This window comes from Giraffa tippelskirchi, chromosome 1 (genome assembly GCF_054371585.1).
Source record: "Giraffa tippelskirchi isolate mGirTip1 chromosome 1, T2T-mGirTip1v1.2.pri, whole genome shotgun sequence".
Lineage (NCBI taxonomy): Eukaryota > Metazoa > Chordata > Mammalia > Artiodactyla > Giraffidae > Giraffa > Giraffa tippelskirchi.
In genome coordinates, this window is record NC_137275.1 from 52,357,107 (window position 1) to 52,376,218 (window position 19,112).

Genomic DNA, 19,112 nt, shown 5'->3' on the forward strand with positions numbered 1-19,112 from the left:
ATTAGTCAATTACTTTCAGCATAATCCTCCTGAAGGAGATGGTAAGAAAGGCTCGTGTGTATGTGTGGAGCAGTAGTTCCCAAAGCGTGGTCTTCAGACCAGCAGCACCAGCATCACCTGGGAAAGTCGTTAAATGTACAGATGCTTGGGCGCACCACAGACCTACCCATTCCGAGATTCTGTTCAGTAATCTGAGTTTCCATAAACTCTCAGGCTATTCTGATGGAGGCTCAAGTTTGACAGTCACTGTACGGGTGAAGCGCAATCCTAAAGATGCTTTGGGGATGTTATTCAGTGTCTGGGGGCAGAAAACAGATTGCTACTTGGTATTCTTTCTTATCAGGATCTTGCTTGTCTGAATTTTAGTTAATATTACTGGAGGGGAAAGAGATTATGCTTTCCCTCTCTTGCAGGTGTGTTCCTCCCTTGAGGTGATCTTGCTGTGATTTTCACATGGAGAAATGATGTGTGTGCTCACGCGCCATATGCCTGGGTTTCTAGATAAGGAGGCAGAAGGAAGGAGAAGGTCTCGCCCACAAAGTTGCAGCTGGATGGGCGTGGGCAGCTCTCATCTGAGGACATTTTCCCGTTATAAGGGAATGCAGACGTGTGGGAGAAAAGACTAGCCAGGGATAAGGTTACCCAACTGCCTTTTGGTGCAGACAGACACCGAACCACAAGGAGGGGATGCCGGGCTACTTCGCTTTGGGTCTCGACGTTCTGGCCCGCGTTGTCTCCCTGCCATCTTCTCGGATGATTAGGGGACTGTGAGTTCGAGAGTCCCCGAAGCCTCTGCCTGCAGGGGTCGCACTAGGAGCGCGGCCCGCCCCCTCCTCCTCGGCCCCCGCCCCCGGCCCCGCCTTTCTCGGGACCGGCCCCCGCCCGGTCAGGCCCCTCCAGCCTCTCCGCGCAGCCGCCGCCAAAGCCTGGAGAAGTGGAATCTCGCCGGCGCCGCTCCCTGCGCGGGACTGGCGGAGCGGCACTGGGCATGCTCAGTCGCCGGAGCCCGTCCTGATCTCAAGTAGGAAGCTCGTGGGCTGCTCCCGCAGCTGATCCTGGCGCTCCCGGCAGGGCGAGACTGGAGCAGAGCTGCCGGGCGTTGGAGCCGAGGCGAGCGCCGCGCACTGCCGGTGAGCCCCGCTTTCTTCCTTGCTTTTGCTCTGGATCCCGGAGCGGCCCGGGAGTGCTGGGGAGAGACCGGATCAGCAGCAGCGGCGTGGGGCGAGTGGCGGCGCGTAGCCCGGGCGGCTGCTCCTCTCCTCGCGGCCCCGAGGGCAGCGCGGCCACTGCCACTCGCCCAGCCGCAGCCACAGCTGCAGCAGCTGCCACAGCATCTGCAGCGGGCGTTCGCTGCGGAGTCCCGTGTGCCCCGCTCCCGCGCCGCAGGGCCGGGTGGCACGGCGATTGCGGGCTCACTCCTTGACTCCATCCCTTTGGCTTCTCGGCGCCCTCTTTCCCTCGGCAGCCGGGGCTTGGCAGGGCCTGAGGCGGGGGAGACAGGGTGGGAGGGGGTGCGCCGGGAGGGCTGAGGAGGGGAAAAAGCGAGGGTGGGCGCCGGCGGGGAAGAGCGCACACCCCCTTGCCCTGGCACTGGCCTCCGTTGTGCGGCTGGGCTCTCCCTCCACCCGCGGCAGCGCGCTCCTGCCGGGGACTTGAAGACCGGGCTGGATTCTAGGGGGTTCAGAGCCTAGCCGCTGGGAGATCAAAGAGGGAAAAGTTCATTTCCCTCTCGGAGGTAGGGAGCGTTTTAACTAGAAAATGGCTGTGCGAAGGGGATCAAATCAGGGAAGCTGATCCTGAAATCCACTCTGCTGCCCGCCGGACAGAATGGAGGGTTGAACGCTAGAAATGACATTTGTGTGTTGAAAACATTGCTGGACGGAGGAGGGATGCGGAGTGCCATAGAAACAATCAAAGGTGATCTTGACATCGGCGAAGAGGTCTAGAACTGAGGGGTCAGGGGCTAAGGATGGAAGGAGCGCAGGACTTGAATTAAAAAAAAAAAAAAACCATTGAAGAAATCAGACACAGTTGTGGCCGTTTTGTAGTCAAGTTCAGGGCAGTTTAGAGCTATGACTGTCCCAGACTGTTTTGGATGGATTCAGTGGTTGGGGAGGGCCAAACACTGAGAGGAGAATAAGGTCAGTGTCGGAAGCTCAGACAAGACTGGGCTCCGTTTTGATTAGAAGTCCTTCAGTCACTGGCTTTACATTGTGCCTGATGACTTAGGTAAAATACTCAAAGGATTCTCTTAAAATGATGCTAGCAGTCGTGTCTGAATTCCAAGAAATGGGGAAACTTTGTGAGGTTGGCATTGGTTTGTCCTTTGTTTTAATATTTCACTGATTTAAAAAGCAAACAGTGGCCTCCTGATCTGTTGTTCTTGAGTTGGGTCTTTTAAGTCTTTGGTTTATTTTTCTTGTCATGAATTTATATTTCATATCTTGTCCTCAAATGGCCATGATAATTAAGAGGGTCTGCATTAGGGTAGCTGCACGTTCAGGAAGGGAGATTTCTTTATGAAGCCACATTGTGGTGTTTTCAGTTTGTAGCTTGGAAGCAATATTTGTTGAGCAGTTGTTTATGGTAACTTGCAGAGTCCTAGAAATGGCAGTTTTGAAAGGGTGACATTTGTTAAGAGGATGAGGAACCTCGGGGTTGGCGGGGGGGTGGTCTGGAATGCTGAGAGAACACAGGTGGCAGTAGAGTACAGTGGACTGGCAGTCGGAGCACCTGGGGATAACAGATGCAGATCTCAATAGCTGTCCTTTGGTCATTGGCTAATTATATGACCTCGAAAAATCACTCAGGAACTCCATTGGCTAGAGTTGGTCTAGATATTTGCTCAGAGCCTTTGAGAAGGAATTCTAAAGTTAAGATCCTTTTCCAGGGAACTGGAAAGGAAAGAAATGTTTCATTTTCTCTTCAAAAGGATGTTAATACTTTTAACTAAGTAATTCACCTTCATGGAGCCAGCACAGTCCCATTTTCTGAAACTTTTATAAAGTGCTAGTGGAAAAACGCACGAGCTGAAGTTTAAAAGACTGACTTCTTACACGTAACTGGAGTAATAAGAATCCTGGCTACAGAATCACTTAGGAAAAGTCTGCTTAATAGTGGAAGAATCCACATGTACAAAGATAAAATATTTAAGAACTGTTACTCTTTTTATGTCATGTTTCAAAGTTTGATGACTGTTTTTATTTTCCTGCCACCAGAGAAACAACAAAAATCAATTTTTTTTCTTTTCTGTTACAGCAGGAATACTGGAAGGCTTGCTATTGTATTGGAACAGTATTATGTTGATTATCCTGATTTCAGGATATCTAAATTTGTCTCTTAAATAGAATGTTGTCTCTATACCTTCTTCAGTTTTAAAATATTCAGTACCCTGATGTAGTATAGCCCCTTAAATTTTTCATGGGCACAGGACAGACTTTTAGAAAAGTATTATAAGAAGATATTATTGCTTATGAGGGTGATGCTTATTTTCCTCTCCCAAGTTAAGGAAAGTAGCATTTGTTCATTACTTACTATGTGTCAAGTCTGATATTCAGACTCTTACATATCTTATATGTTGTTATCTCTGACATAAATGTCAGCTTCCCAAGAAAATCCCTCTGAGGATGTGGACAGTTCATTGCTTGTAAAGCAGTAGAACTTCTGAGTTTTATTTTATATGAGACTATGTTTAACTGCTTTCATTATTTGATAAGCTTTCTCTTGTAAAACATACTTGATTTGTATTTGGAATTAGATTTGATTGGAACAGCATGTCTTCAGAATGATTTGAATGTTTTTAAGAAGCTTCTATCCAGATTTAAAAACTTTTTTAATGTTCATTTATTTTCAACAGTGTTTACTACTAACAAATGAATGTAAGGAAGATAAGCCCAGATTACCCATTTTAATTTTATATGTTATTAGCGCATATTCTGGGGCTTCCCTGGTAGCTCAGCTGGTAAAGAATCTTCCTGCAATGCAGGAGACCCCGGTTCGATTCCTGGGTGGGGAAGTTCCTCTGGAGAAGGGATAGGCTACCCACTCCAGTATTCTTGGTCTTCCTTGATAGCTCAGGTGGTAAAGAATCTGCCCGCAATGCAGGAGACCTGGGTTCGATCCCTGGGTTGAGAAAATTCCCTGGAGGAGGGCATGGCAACCCACTCCAGTATTCTTGCCTGCAGAATCCCCATGGACAGAGGAGTCTGGCAGGCTACTGTCCATGGAGTGGCAAAGAATCAGACACAACTGAGTGACTAAGCACAATGCATATTCTGCATGTTGTTACGTGTTGATGGTGTGAAGTAGTTTGTCAGAGGCAGAGTGATAGATGCTCCATAATAAAAGGTCTAGTGGGATTTCACAAAAAGACCACCAGCCAAGGTATCCCAAGATTTGCCTTCTGGGCCAGGGTGGTCTGCTACTTAAATTTACTGTGTGATCTTGGGAAACTTAGTTTTCCCATCTGTAAAATGAGGGTGTTGCAGTAGAAGGCACCCTCATGGTGTCTTTTGAGCCTTCAGGTCCCAGTCCAGGGGCCTGTGATGCAGCCATTAGAAAAGGAGGACTACAGGTGAAGCCTTAGATGAAGCCAATTTTGTTTCACTAAGTCTGGGCCATCCTGCTTTATGGAATTGTTGTTCAATTGCTAAGTTGTGTCCGACTTTTTGGGACCCCATGGACGGTAGCCTTCCAGGCTCCTCTGTCCATGAGATTCTCCAGGCAAGAATACTGTGGTGGGTAGCCATTCCCTTCTCCAGGGGGTATTCCCAACCCAGGGATTGAACCCGGGTCCTCTGCATTGGCAGGTGGATTCTTTATCACTGAGCCACCAGGGAAGCCCACTGTGTGGAATGCCCTTCATTTTGTTGACCATTTCCTACATCCCTTCTAGTTTTTGTTTGTCAAAGAATGATTGTCGTAAAATTAACTCTTTGTGGGGCTGCAGTTTAGGTAGGAGATAAGGTAATAGTTAGATTTGGGTAGAGCACTTTAGGTATTTGGAACTGTTTTACAGCGTCTTCTGAAGAGATTCTGCTCCAGGGCGTGCAGGTGGTCTAAGGAATAAGCCTCTTCAGGGGCTGTAGAGGAGGCTATCCTGTGCCTTGGTTGCTGGGGCACCTATGTGAACTTCGGGCAAACTTTTCCCATGTCCCTGCCTGGTCTCTTTAGCTCTTGATCAGAGTTGCAGCCCTTGGTCTCTGGAATAAACTGATCATTATCATTTCACGTTAGCACCATCACTGTATTGATCAGATGCCCAGGATCATCTGCTGTAGTACCGGGAATGATGGCTGTCCAAATGTACCTACCTGAAAAAAATTTTTTTTTTTGGTAATCTGTGATGGGTCAAAGGAAACCTATTGAATTTGATGTTTGTAATGTACTTTGCTTTTAAGATGCTCTCAAAACTCAGCCTCATTAACCTTTAAGTGAGGCAGGTGAAGAGAAGCCAGAGTTGTTACCAGGATTTAAATAAGTGATAATAAGTAGACAGTAAGTCTGGTGCTTCTCATCATAACTAGGCTCCAGGGCTGCTGGGCCCGTGGTAGGAGTAGGGCAGTAACTGCAAACACCAGATGAGAGCTGGAAGAGAGGCAGTACATGGCGGGTAGAAAGTCAAGGCATCACAACTTGGCAAGAAGTAAGAAGCCTTGATCTCTTTCAAGGTATGAGGGGGCATAGGGTGTAGAGTTACAGGAGACATTCCCTCTCTACATAATCTTTTTTTCATAATATTTGAATCTTACCTGGTCCTCTAAGTATTGAACAAATGCTAGGACTGGAATTATTTTTGTAATCAGGAAAAAGTCACAGCATATTATTTATTGGTATGTAAAATTCATATGGACAGCCATGGAAAGAGAACGTGGGAAAAATGAATGGTATGGAATATGAATTAAGGTTTTTCTTTATTGTTTGTTAATGATTTGGTAGTTGTTATAAATAAGGTGAACCATTCTGTCCTTTGCTGCTTGTGGAATTCTTGCAAAATTTTATCTGCTAGGTTAAAACTAAAGTTTTTGAAGTGCAGCTCTCCTGAAAAATATGCTTCAGGAATGCTTGAAGTAGGAGGCAGAGTGGTTTTGTTTTGATTTTTCCTTTTCAAGTTGAGTAAAAAGAATGCACTTTTGGAACTGAGCTGGGAGAAGTATGCACTTAGGAGGATGAGGTTGGGGAGAACTTATGGAGCTCCAGAGAGTGAAGGAAATGCTGTTGTTGAAGAACGAAGTCTTGGCATGACTGGTGGTATGGAATGTAGCATTTCCCAAATTGCTGCCCTGTGAGTAAGAGGTTAGTTAGTGGAGTGTCTACTATATGCACATCACAGCGCTAGGGCTGTTGTCTGTCGGTGAGGTTTCCACTCTCCTTATTCGAGTGATAATGATGACCATGTAGTGAATATTTTCTAAGTGTGTTCAAATGAGAAGATCTGTCCTTTTCTCTGAGATTATGCCATTCTGATATGGTAGTAAGATTTCTTTTGTGAACTGATGGGAATATTTTTATTTGGCAGTTTAATGGTCCATGAAATTGATAAGTCTGGGAATCTGGGCCTGAGATGTAGGGAGCTCTGCCCTCAGGATCAGTTGGCTAGTGGAGGCCAGGACACACTGGAGCTTGTGGGTGGGCTGATGGGACCTCTGGGCCTTCCAGGAATGTGGAATCATTGGTACAGACTCAAGGTCCTAGGAGCTGAGAAGAAGTTAATTTCGAAAGTGCTCTGGGAACCAGCAAGTATTTTTGAATTATAGCCCAAGAATGACAAGGAAAGTGCCAAGATGAAAGATGAGGTTCTGAGAGAGCAGAAAGGACAAGTGACTGAAATGTGAATTTTAGCAGGCAGGGCCTTAGAATGACAGATTGTGGTGTTTGTTTTTTTGCATGCAGACTTCTTTCTGCCCAAACAGCATGCTTTAGCAATTCAGGATTGGTGATTCTAGGAAATGCTGATGGAGTTACAGCCATAGAACTGGGAGTTGTGTTACAGCCGGCTTGGTTTGCACCTCTTCAGTATCATGCCCTCCAGGGTGAGTCTTGATGAATCGCTGGAGAAAGTTTATGGATAATTTGCTCATGGAATTGATATTGTTCACCTTTGGTTTGAGTAGCTGTTAGGAGGGTGGGAGGTGAGGAAAAAAACACAAATTACTTCTGAGTTTTAAATAGTAGCTTAAGAATATAGTTAATTTTCAGATAATACTTTAAAAATCTGTGCTTACTAATATTTGGATCTCACTGGTCTTAATAATATATTATTGTGGAACTCTGTTTAAAGAGCTTGTTTTAGCTGTTACCCTATTTAATTCTTACAGAATACTATAGTGCTGTTCCCATTTTAGAGATTAGGAAACTGAGGTCCTTTCCCCTAAAGGCTACGTGTGTGTACATGCGCGTGCTTAGTTGTGTCTGACTCTTTTGAAACCCCATGGACTGTAGTCTACCAGCCTCCTCTGTCCATGGGATTCTCTAGACAAGAATACTGGAGTGGGTTGCCATTTCCTTCTCCAGGGGATCGTCCCGATCCAGGAATTGAACCCATGTCTCTTGTGTCTCCTGCGTTGGCAGGTGGATTCTTTACCACTAGCACCACCTGGGAAGCCCAAAGGCTACATACAGGAATGCTTGCCTTGCAACTGTTGTCAACCCAGAGGAGTCTGTGGGTTGCTGAGGAACTGAGGAGGTGAAGAAATAACATTTATCAAGGGTGAACTCTTGCCTGGTGCTATATAGGAAACACTTCACTTCGTTTTTTGGGTTATCTTCTTTTTTCCCTTTTTATAGATGAGGAAACTTGGTTCAGAAACTTTAAAGGACTTGCCCAGTTCCTAAACAAAGCCTGCATTATTCTTTCCACCACAACATGAAACTTTCCTAGATTCAGCCTTTGGGAAGAAGGTGAAAATTTCACCTTTCATCCATTTACAGAATCCCACTAACCTAAATCTGAGTACTTAGTGATGGAGCCATTGCCTCTAGATGATGGCCTCATGTGCATTTCTTTCATCTGAACACAAATCGAATAGTAGAAAAATCCAAATATAATTTCTAAATATGTCTGAATCTAAGGGTTGCTGTGTTGAATCTCTCTGGGCAGATTCTGGTCGAGGATATCTCTGTTGTAAATAAAATGCCCCAGAATCTGATCAGTTGTCATATGTCAATCATGGGCAGTGTCAGGGTGACAAGGCCTTTGATGACTGGAGGAACCTGAGGATTTCAGGGCCTTTCCAAGCAGCCCCGAGGCTGCTGGAGAGAGGGTGGTGGGTGTGCCTTCCTTCCTGGGAGCATCCTGCGTGCTGCTGGCTGCTGGCTCTGTTCTTACCTCCTGATCTGCGTTTGGTTTCTCAAGCAGACCTTTGTCCTGGGCATTAGAGTCAGTCAGTGGACCTGCAGTAATGAGTATCTCTGTTTGCTTGGCAGACTGTGTATCAGCACAAGTTATAATATGAATAAGTAGAATTTCCTTAGCATGAGTTAGGTTTCTTGAGTTCGTTCCCCAGTGAACAAATACAGCTGTATTTCTGAACAGAACTGAGGCATAGCCTGGACTTAAAGTGAACTGAGAGGGGTGTAGATACTTTGGAAAGCACTGATTCAACCTCAGATTCTGACCAGAGCTTCTCATCCTCCCCGCTAACCAAACTTTGTTTATACCTTTTCGAGATCACTAGTGAAGACAGACATGCAATCATTTAGGGACACCCAGAAACCTCAGCTTCATTTGTCCATGCCTTTGTTCAGCAAATGTCTATTGAGTACAGACTTGGTGCCAGGTACAGTGCAAAGTGTTCAGGGAGACAGGAATGTCTTGGAGTGTCATTATAAGGTGCTTCAGTAGAGACATTTGTGAGGCTTTGAGGGAGGGGAGAAGAGAGAGCAGGAAGACCTTTCAGGCTTTCTAGGAGCCATGGCAAAGGGCTATAGTAAAACTCACTGCTACAGAAAACCCTTTAGCTGTCTCCTTTTCCATTTTACTTTATTTTAGTGGAAGTGTGGTAGCCTGCTTCTTCTATCCAACAGCTGGTATTTGCTATTGCTTCTATAAAGGACGTAGAGATTTGGCCTTTCAAATCTCTACAGCTGTGGTTCTCAGGGGTGGGGGGGCAATTTTGCCCCCTAGGGAACGTTTGGCAATATTCCTGGAGACATTTTTGATTGTCGTGATTGTCAAAGAGGTATGACTGGCATCAAGTGGGTGGAGGCCAGGGATGCTGGTAAATATCCTGCAGTGCGTGCACAGGACAGCCCTGTGGGGAGGCAGTTGAGGTTTGGTGGTTTGACTCTCAGCATTTCGGTATGGCTCTATGGTTCCATAGCCGTATAATCATGGACAGCACAGTTGGACCACAGAATTACACAGTGCCTCAGCTTCCCCAGAACATGGTTGTTATGTGGGTTTCGTAAGTATGATAAGGGCTTACAACAGTATTTGGGGGAGTTCCCTGGTGGTCTAGGGGTTAGGATTTGGTGCTTTCACTGCCGTGGCTTGGGTTCAATCCTTGGTTGGGAAACTGAGATCCTGCAAGATGCGTGCTGAGGTCAAAACAACCCCCCCAAAACCCAAACCAACCAAACAAGAAAACAACACTCGGTCTCTAGTAAGACCTTATCAGTTATTATTAATTTTAGTTTCAAGCAGAAACTTTAACTTGCAACTCTGCAGAGCTTGAGTTTGGAGAATCCAGGAGAGCTGAGCTTGTGTGCCACCTCTCAGTATGCTACGGGGTAAGAACTGGCCATTGTTTTTGTTTCTCTGCTTCCTTTTTGTCTGTGAGTTTTATTTTCCACTGTTTCCTCCTCTTGATGCTAGGACTTTGCCTTTCATCCATTTTTTTCCCCAGGGACCCAAATTTCTGCCCTTCATGAACATTCCTCCTAGAGGGCTGAGAAATATACTTATGATTTTCCTTAGCTCTATTTTGGGAATGGTGAGAAAATGGGAAGCAGGTCAAGGGAGAAGTTACATTGCTTCTGATTGTCACAGCTCCCTTCTCCATAAAATTCTGTGCAGGATTGAGAGGCAGGTGGTACTGGCTGCTCAGTAACTCTTCCCGCTACGCCCACCAGCTCCACCCCCAAGTCAGGTGCCTGCTGTTTCCAAAATACCCTGTAATTGGGTCACAACATTATCTGCCTGCTGGAAATCATTTCTAAAAATCAGAGCAAACACTCAGTCTGTCTCAGCGGGTTTTGAAATGTCTCTGTCCTGTACTTTGGGGCTTTGCAGAGTTGTTCTGAAAACAAAGCAGACTTGTTGTCTCAATTAGGTGGCAGTCTCTCTGTGACCTACGGCTTTGTCATATCAATATTTTCACTTGCAAGTATGCTTCTGACTTCATGGTCATTTCTGACTTTCGGCAGGAAGGTGAGCTTTTGAACTCTGTGTGTGTGTGTTAGTTGCTCAGTCTTGTCTGACCCTTTGTGACCCCGTGGACTGTAGCCCACCAGGCTCCTCTGTCCATGAAATTCTCCAGGCAAGAATACTGGCGTGGGTAGCCTTCTCCAGGGAATCTTCCTAACCCAGGGATCGAACCTGGGTCTCCTGCATTGCAGGCAGATTCTTTATCATCTGAGCCACCAGGGAAGCCCTGTGGACTCTATGCAACAGATCAAAAACTGTTGAATTTTCATAAGGTGATTGACTTGTAAAGGTTTTCATTTAGTGTTTTGAATAGTATCAACAGATTAGAGAAAAATTAAGTTCAACTGATACAGCTTTCTGATTCCTTCCCCATGACACAGTCCTCTTTCCGCTGAATAAGAGCAGTGGCCTCTCAGTGGCCTCCTGGCTTGTCCATTCATTCAGTTTGGCTTCTCAAGCACTGGGCGCTGTTCTAAATGATGCATATGAAAACTGACCACGATGGCCACTGGCTCTGACAGCTAAAGAATAGCTACATAAAACGTAATGTGTACTCCTGGGAGAAGTGCTCAGTGCTTCCCTGACAAGCACCTGCCCTGCTGGGGTGTGGGGTGTGTGTCAGGCACCATCTCCCAGGAGAAGGGGTACTCTATCTGTTCTACTGCACACCTGGCCCCTCCATCTATGCAGCAGAGTAAGGCGTCCCTGACTCCTGGCTCCCACTCAGAGCCTGTTGTTTCTGACAGTGTGCCTCCACTTGTTACCATTGCTAATCACCTCTCACCTAGGAGCCTGCAACCCGTTCTGCGGGCGGTGCCTCTCCTTGTTCTCAACACTGCCTCCAAGGTGATCTTATGAAATCTGCATGTCTCCGCACGTTCATCCCATTCCTCCGGGGCTCCTCGCTGCCCTCAGGGTGAAGCTCTGGCTCCTTGGTGCCACACCTGCCCCACTTCATGGTCTCCCGTGCTCTCCATCACATGCTCTGAGCTCAAGCCTCATGGTTTTTATAGACGCCAGGTTTTCTCTGGCCTTTTATCCTGTTCCCATCGCCTGCAACCATCCTTACCATCTGTCTGTTCTTTACCTGCTTGACTTTTGTAACTCTTTCAAGAAGTGGTTTAATCATCGTGTACCTCAGTGTGCGTCAGTGACCTGCGGGCTTATTAAAACACACAGGGCTGGCCCCACGACAAGGTTTCTGATCCCACAGGCCTGTTGTGTAGCCTGATGAAAGTCTGCACTTCTCACAGCTTCCCAGGAGATGCTGATTCTGCTGGTCTGGGGCCCACACTTGGAAGACCACTGGTATACTATACCCAGGACAGGGCAACTGGCTCTTCTGACTCCCACAGTGAGCTCCTCACCCCTACTTACAGCCCACCTTTGTTACCACACAGAATTGTATCCATTTACTTCCCTGGCTCCTCTTCCGGTCTGCAAGTCCTTGAGGGACAGCACTGTGACTTCTCCATCTTCATGTTCCCGGTGCTTCAGAAGTCCTGGGTACTCCACTGACATCTGTCAAAGAATGAGGATGTGAGTGAATAAGAGTGTTATTATTGGCGGCTTCGGTAAATATGCCCCAGGACATTTTCAGCAGCTAGTTGAGAGTTTATCCCCAGACATGATGTTATAGACTTATAGCATGATGTTAATGGGGTCGGTATGTGTTAATGTAAGAGCTGATTAACTTTTGTGATTTTTGTGTCCAAATTCTAGAGAGGTCTAGGGGAGGGGCTCAGTTTAAACTCATTGTCGTTTCTAGAATGACTCAAAAGTACATTGTTTTCTTATCATGGCTCAGAATGAAAACATGTGTCCACAGGAAATGGAGATATTTAATTTTGCAACCGCAGCATAAGCATGGCCTCTCTATTTGAACTCATAAATCATATTGAACTGAAATTAAATATAACCAGATGTTTCATCATTTCTCCAAGCCAGGGTGGGGATAGCCAGAATACTTCACTTCCTCATTCATTCTGCAAATGTTTTATTAAGCACTTACTGTGTGCCGGTGGGGCCTAACTAACGGTATGGCAATGATTAAAACATTCTCTGCTGCCTTCTTGGGGGGCTCTGTGAAATAATAGAGATGGGTGATGTGATGTAGAATCCTAGCAGGCTCCTTTTGATCAAGTGGCCCTAATGGGTGACTACTAAGCTATGACCCAAGTAGCAGTAAGTGATGGTCATGGCAGGATCATGAGTGAAAATAGCTCAGTCGTGTCCGACTCTTTGTGACCCCATGGATTATACAGTCCATGGAATTCTCCAGGCCAGAATACTGGAGTGGATAGCCTATCCCTTCTCCAGGGGATCTTCCTGACCCAGGGATTGAACTGGAGTCTCCTGCACTGCAGGCAGATTCTTCACCAACTGAGCTATCAGGGTCAGGATCATGGAGATGAGCAATTTCAGGCCAAGAGAATGGTGCAGAGGGCCTCACTTTAAAACATCTCTTTGGTGATGGAGGGTGGGGTGGGGAGGAGGAGAAATGAGTTCTTGATTAACAGATACACACTACTACATATAAAATAGATAAACAAAAATAATTTAGGAAACTATATTCAGTATCTTGTGATAACCTACAGTGGAAAAGAATTTGAAAAAGAATACATATTTATGTAAAATTGAATCAATTTGCTGTACACCTGAAACTAAATAGATCAATTAAAAAAAAAGATAATCAAGGAATATATCCCCCCAACAATAAAAAACTCTTCAAGGAGCCCTAATTCTCCTATCGTCCAAAAACTATATTGATGTTGCCTTATTATTTTTTCTGCTCATTCACGCCTCAGCTCTAGCTCGCCTTGGTTCCACAGCTTCTAAAGCAGTGTTTCTCAAAGTGATTGGAAACCTGAATCATTGGAATAAACCATAAATCATTGTGAATAAAGCCTTCTGTGTTAAATTCAGAAACTTGTATGTACCTACTCATCAGCGTACTCAAGAATTCCTGCTGAAAAGAAATTTGTTAGCTTTCTTTAACCCAGAACTTGCCTGTGGGTGCATTTGCACAGCCTCTTCTGAACAGGTGTTTCTTGGTGCACACCTTGAACAGCCTGCTCTTAAGGTTCTGCTTTGCATGCACCTGAAGGAATGTTTCATGTGAGGCAGATTTCTCTCTGCTTCCCCTTCTACTCCCTGTTTCTCATCACTCATCAGCACTTTCTCATCATTGTAGAGGACTACAGGATGGCTTAGTGGTAACAAATCCACCTGCCAATGTACAAGTCATGGGTTGGGAAGATCTCCTGGAGAAGGGAAAGGCTACCCACTCCACTATTCTGGCCTGGAGAATTCCGTGGACTGTATAATCCATGGGGTCACAAAGAGTTGGACACAACTGAGCAACTTTCACGTTCACGCCAGTGCAGGAGATGCAGGAGACATGGGTTCGATCCCTGGGTCAGGAAGATCCCCTGAAGGAGGGAAAGGTAACCCACGCCAGTATTCTTACCTGGGAAATCTCATGAACAGAGAAGCGTGGCTGGCTACAATTCCTGCAGTCGCAGAGTTGGACATGACTGAGCACTCAACACATGCAGGACCTTCAGTTGGGACAGGCTTTCTTTTACTGATTTTCCTCATGCCTGATTAGTTGATCAGTCCCCCTGGCTTGGGTCCAAAGATAAATGGCATTTTGAGCCTGAGAGGTTGTTGCTCATTTGGTGCATTTAGGGGAGGGACTGGCTAACGGAGAGTGGTTTTTGACTTCCGTTGTTCAAATTACGACTTCATTCTGTCTTCTTTGGGGTATCGAGACGTTGTCCTGGAGGTCAGCTGACTCCAGGTGGAAAGAGAGAGAGGAGTGACCAGTTGGAATTGCTAAGGCTGAGCATTTGGTATGAGAAAAAGAAATTTGGGGTCACGACTTGGTTAACCTTGACCTGGGTTTTTGCTGACATGTTGGAATCTTAATTCCAATTAAAAAAAATACTGGCTTTTGGATTATTTTTCTGTTGAGGTATATTTAGTTTTGGTCCTCTTTGAAGTCAGGGAGGATGGACTAGGTCTATCTTTTTGGAGAGTTTTATTCTCCAGTCATGTTTATGGTTCTAGTTTGGCACAGAGGGCAGGAAAGGAACTAGGTGGGGCGGGCTCACTGAAAATTTTCATTAGACAGAGAGCCCAGAGTGAGTCTTTTTGAAAAGCTATTAGCGTAGATAGCATAATTCAGAGTAAGAGAGCATTTGGTTCTGTGGTCAGGGGTGGGGAAAGGCACCATCCCATCTTGCTGATTTTTCTATGTTTGGGGAAACTCCCAGAGAGATGCAGTAATACTTCACTGAGAAGAGGGTTAAAAGAAGCTGTAGATGTAGATGAAAGAGCCCACAAAAACCCTCTCCCCAAGGATGGAACCTCCTGGAACATGAGGGGAATTAGGGCTGGGAGTCCCTGAGGGTTCTTTTTAGCTCTGGGAATTGGTGCTTTTGGGTCCCCTGTGTCAAGGTGCTCTTTTCTTGGCACTGGTGCTTTCTCTAAATGGGATGGGAAATTGAGTGTGACCGGTCTTGTTGGATACCATTACTATGGTCAGGCTTCCCAGGTGGTGCTGGGAAGTGGTCAAGAATCCACCTGCCAATGTGGGAAAAGCAGGAGACGTAGATTTGATCCTTGGGTCTGGAAGATCCCCTGGAGAAGGAAATGGCAACCTGCTTCAGTATTCTTGCCTGGAGAATCCCATGGACAGAGGAGCCTGGCTGGCTACAGTCCATGGGGTGGCAAAGAGCCGGACACAACTGAGCATCTGAGCGCAATTACTGTGGTCAGGATCTCCATGTCTTCAACCATCTATTATCCTAAAATTCAGGGAGAAGAAACTCCCACATCTGAATTAAATGGATTCCAATGATTTGAGCAGAAAATGTATGAGCAGTGCTGCAGCAGAAGTAACGCTCACCACTCTTATTCATGAGACTCAGCAATTGGGTCAGTGTCATTTTCTAAAAATGTCTTTTCTTCCAGGACTTGAGGTTATTTGTACTAAAATAAATAAAGGAAGTCTTGCATTCCATCAACTTACGTATAATGGTCTCCCTATCAAAGCCATCTCCTGCTGACTTGAGTTTTATTTTAGCTTAAATCATTTTCCTTTACTGGTACTAGATCCTGCTGTTATGTATGTATTTTACAAGCTGCAAGCAGAAATAAGAAGCAAAAATAAGATATGGCATTTTATTGAATTTTGTCTTTTTTTCCTCTTTTGTTCTGAGAACATGTGGCTTGCAAGAAAAACCAATAAAAATAGACAATAGGGGAAAGTGTTGATTTGTGACATTATTATCTTTATTTCTTGTAAAGGAAATAAGATTTTCATTAGATGCTGTTGTACTGTTTTCCATTGAGAGAGATAACAGTGGGATGGATGGCCCATTCAGAGTTTATATACATGTTTGCTTAACATTTAAATTATTTTTGTATGAACATTTATAAAAGTGTTACTTTCTTTTTGCAGCACCAACTATTGAGCAGTGTGGTACTAACATGCCCCAAACAGTTTCTTTCCATTGGAGAACTCAGTGGATACATATTTTCATGAAATCACATTTACTTTACCTTCAGTGTTGACCTTGAAAACTAACTTTTGAAATGCTTAGAGATATATCTTTTTGATAGATGGTTAAGTTAAAGAAGGAGTATACCTAGTGTGATGCAGTTTTAAACATTTTATTTGCATAGAGTGAAATATTTTGAGAGAATGAATAGAAACAAGTAGACACTTCATGAAGTTGGGGGTGGCTTTGCCGGCTTACTCTCAATTCTTCCCTAGCCATTCTTAGTGTTTTTATATCCTTTTGTTGTTGTTCAGTTACTAAGTAACCTCCGACTTTGCAACCCCATGGACCACAGCACACAGGCTTCCCTGTCCTTCACCATCTCCTGGAGTTTGCTCAAACTCATGTGCATGGAGTTGGTGATGCCATCCAACCATCTCATCCTCTGTTGCCGCCTTCTCTTCCTGCCCTCAATATTTTCCAGCATCAGGGTCTTTTCCAATGAGTTGGCTCTTCGAATATATCCTTTTAACAATCAGTTAAAAGGGAAACATGTAATTCTTGTGTATTCACTTTTAATTCATCTAAAGAGTGTGAATTTCAAGGATGTTTCTTCAAGGAGACCAACTAGGAACAAAAAGAGAACTGGCATCATGCTTAGTGAAATAAACCAGTCCAAAAGGACAGGTATTGTATGAATGTCCTTATATGTGGTGCCTAGAGAGGTCAGATTCATAGAGACAAAGTGGAAGGTGGTTGCCAGGGCGTGGAGGGAAGGGGTAATGGGGAGTTATTGTTGAATGGGTCCAGAGTATCAGGTGGGGAGGATGAAAATTTGTGGAGATGGATGGTGGTGATGTTACACAACAGTGTGAACATGCTTAGTTCCACAGAACTGTACCCCTAAAAATGGCTAAAATGATAAATCTTGTTATGTACATTTTACCACAGTGAAAAAGTTTAACAAAAAAGAAAGAGAACTGGTCCTGTACGCTCACCAGCCCAGGTACTGTGACCTAAGGAATTTTGACTTATTATCAGTTTGGAACCTGAGGGCCTGTTCTAACATCTGTGTATTATGCCACCAGGGCTGAGGCTCTGAGGGTTGGGAAGCGGGCAAGGACCCTGGCAGCTTGAGAGGGAATAGGTACCACTCACCGGAACCTGATCCCAAAGTCCTGTCTTTTCAAAAGCTTTCTTCACTGTGGAACTAACGCTAACACAGACAAATTTGAAATAATCAATTGGGTATGCCTTATGTGGATCAGGGTTTCCCAGGTGGCGCTAGGGGTAAAGAACCCGCCTACCAATGCAGGAGACGTAAGAGACGCAGGTTCAATCCCCTGGAGGAAGGCATGACAACCCACTCCAGTATTCTTACCTTGAGACTCCCATGAACAGAGGAGCCTGGAGGGCTACAGTCCATAGGGTCGCAAAGAGTTGGATATGACTGAAGCGATTTAGCATGCATACACGTTATTTGGGTCATGTTTTTGGCCATGTATATTACTGACTTCTACTTTGGAAATGAAGTGATTTGATAAAAATTAATCTTCATTGGGGTGTCCTCAAAAACTGTGGTACCTTTCCCATTTATTTAGTTGATTATGCCATCATAGCCAAGTGACCAGCCGGCCTAACCCTTCTTTTGCCTTCATCATTTTGTTCTAAAGAGATCGTAGACTTTAGAGCTAGACAAAGCCAAGTTTCAATTTGGGCCCGTTCCTGGGGTTGCTGGATATAGGTAGGTGCCTTGCCTGAGCCACAGTTTCTCTATCTATGAAATATCTAGAATGATAACTACCTGGATGGGAGGGTTTACTGTGATCATGTGAAAATGTGTGCTATAAAGTGATCAAGTTATTTACTTTCTTAATTTCCTTGTGTTGAAATGGTTGGTAGGTGGACCAGGCATTTTAGATGAACTCCACATTTGTTACTATGCTATGGAAGATGGTCCTTGATCAAAAACTTACATACCGTTTAGGATTAAAATGTTTAAAAAATAATTCTTTTAAAAAAAGGCTGGTGGGGAGACATTCATAATTGGTAGTAGCAGGCTTTTAAAAAATTTTAAATTTTATTTAACTACTTGGCTGCACTAGGTTTGACTGTGCTAGGTCCTTATTGCTTTGCATGGGCTACTCTTGCCTGTGGTGCTTGGGCTTCTCATTGTGGTGGCTTCTCTTGTTGCAGAGCATGGGCTCTAGGCACGCAGGCTCAGTAGTTAATGGCTCTTGGACTCTAGAGCACAGGCTTGATTGTTGTGGCTCATGGGCTTAATTGCTACGAGGCCTGGGGAATCTTCCAGAATCAGGGATTGAACCCATGTCTACTGCATTGGCAGGCCAGTTCTTGTCCACTGCACCCCTAGGGAAGTCCTATAGTAGGTTTTTAATGCTTTGTATTCAACTACATGGTCTTGGTGTTGACTGTTATCTCCCCTGTCCCCTTTTAGTGTCTGAAGAGAATGTGGATGACAGTTCCTTAGTGTGTTTGATGCCTCATATTATAGTTTGATAGATTTTGGAGACCTACAGATTGGGATTTGATCCTGGGTCAGTCTCTATCAGAAAAGGTTACCTCCTTTTTCTTACATGAAGAAGGATCCTATAGAAATTATAAGTGAAAGTGACAGTGTTAGTCGCTTAGTTATGTCTAACTCTTTGCGACCCGTGGACTGTAGCCTGCCAGGCTTCTCTGTACATGGAATTCTCCAGGCAAGAATACTAGAGTGGCTTGCCATTCCCTTCTCTTGGGGATCTTCCCAACCCAGGGATCAAACCCGGACCTCCTGCACTGAAGGGTCATACTATACCATCTGAGCCACCAGGGAAGCCCAGAAATTAATTAGGGTTAATGTTTATTGAGCATTTCCTGTGAGACAACTCATTTCCTGTGAGTCACTGTGATGAATGCCTTACGTGGAGAAGATCGTTTGGTCCTGCTTCTCTATGAGGCAGCTACTGTCATCATCTGCAAATACAGGTGGGGAAGCTGACGCTCACTCAGGTTGTTCCAGGGCACACAGCTGGAGCAGGTGCTGGAACTGGGCTGAATGTAGATTATGAGGACAGAACTTGGCATGGGGAAGGCACTCAGTAAATGTGAATGCAAATGCTTGCATGCACACACACACACACACACACACACACACACACAGAACTTGGCATGGGGAAGGCACTCAGTAAATGTGAATGCAAATGCTTGCATGCGCGCACACACACACACACACACAC

The 19,112-nt window shown here is 45.0% G+C and overlaps 1 protein-coding gene across 16 annotated transcripts in view; it reads left to right on the forward strand.

The window, feature by feature from the left end:
• The first annotated feature begins 236 nt into the window (after window positions 1-236).
• Window positions 237-19,112, forward strand: part of APBB2 (amyloid beta precursor protein binding family B member 2) — a 368,065-nt gene continuing 349,189 nt past the window's right edge. For 15 of the 16 annotated variants that reach the window (XM_081591655.1, XM_081591664.1, XM_081591485.1 and 12 more), the window contains exon 1: window positions 237-1,130. The gene's annotated coding sequence lies outside the window, so the exon portion shown is untranslated. The remainder of the gene's footprint in view (window positions 1,131-19,112) is intronic. The other variant, XM_081591496.1, reaches the window with a different exon arrangement.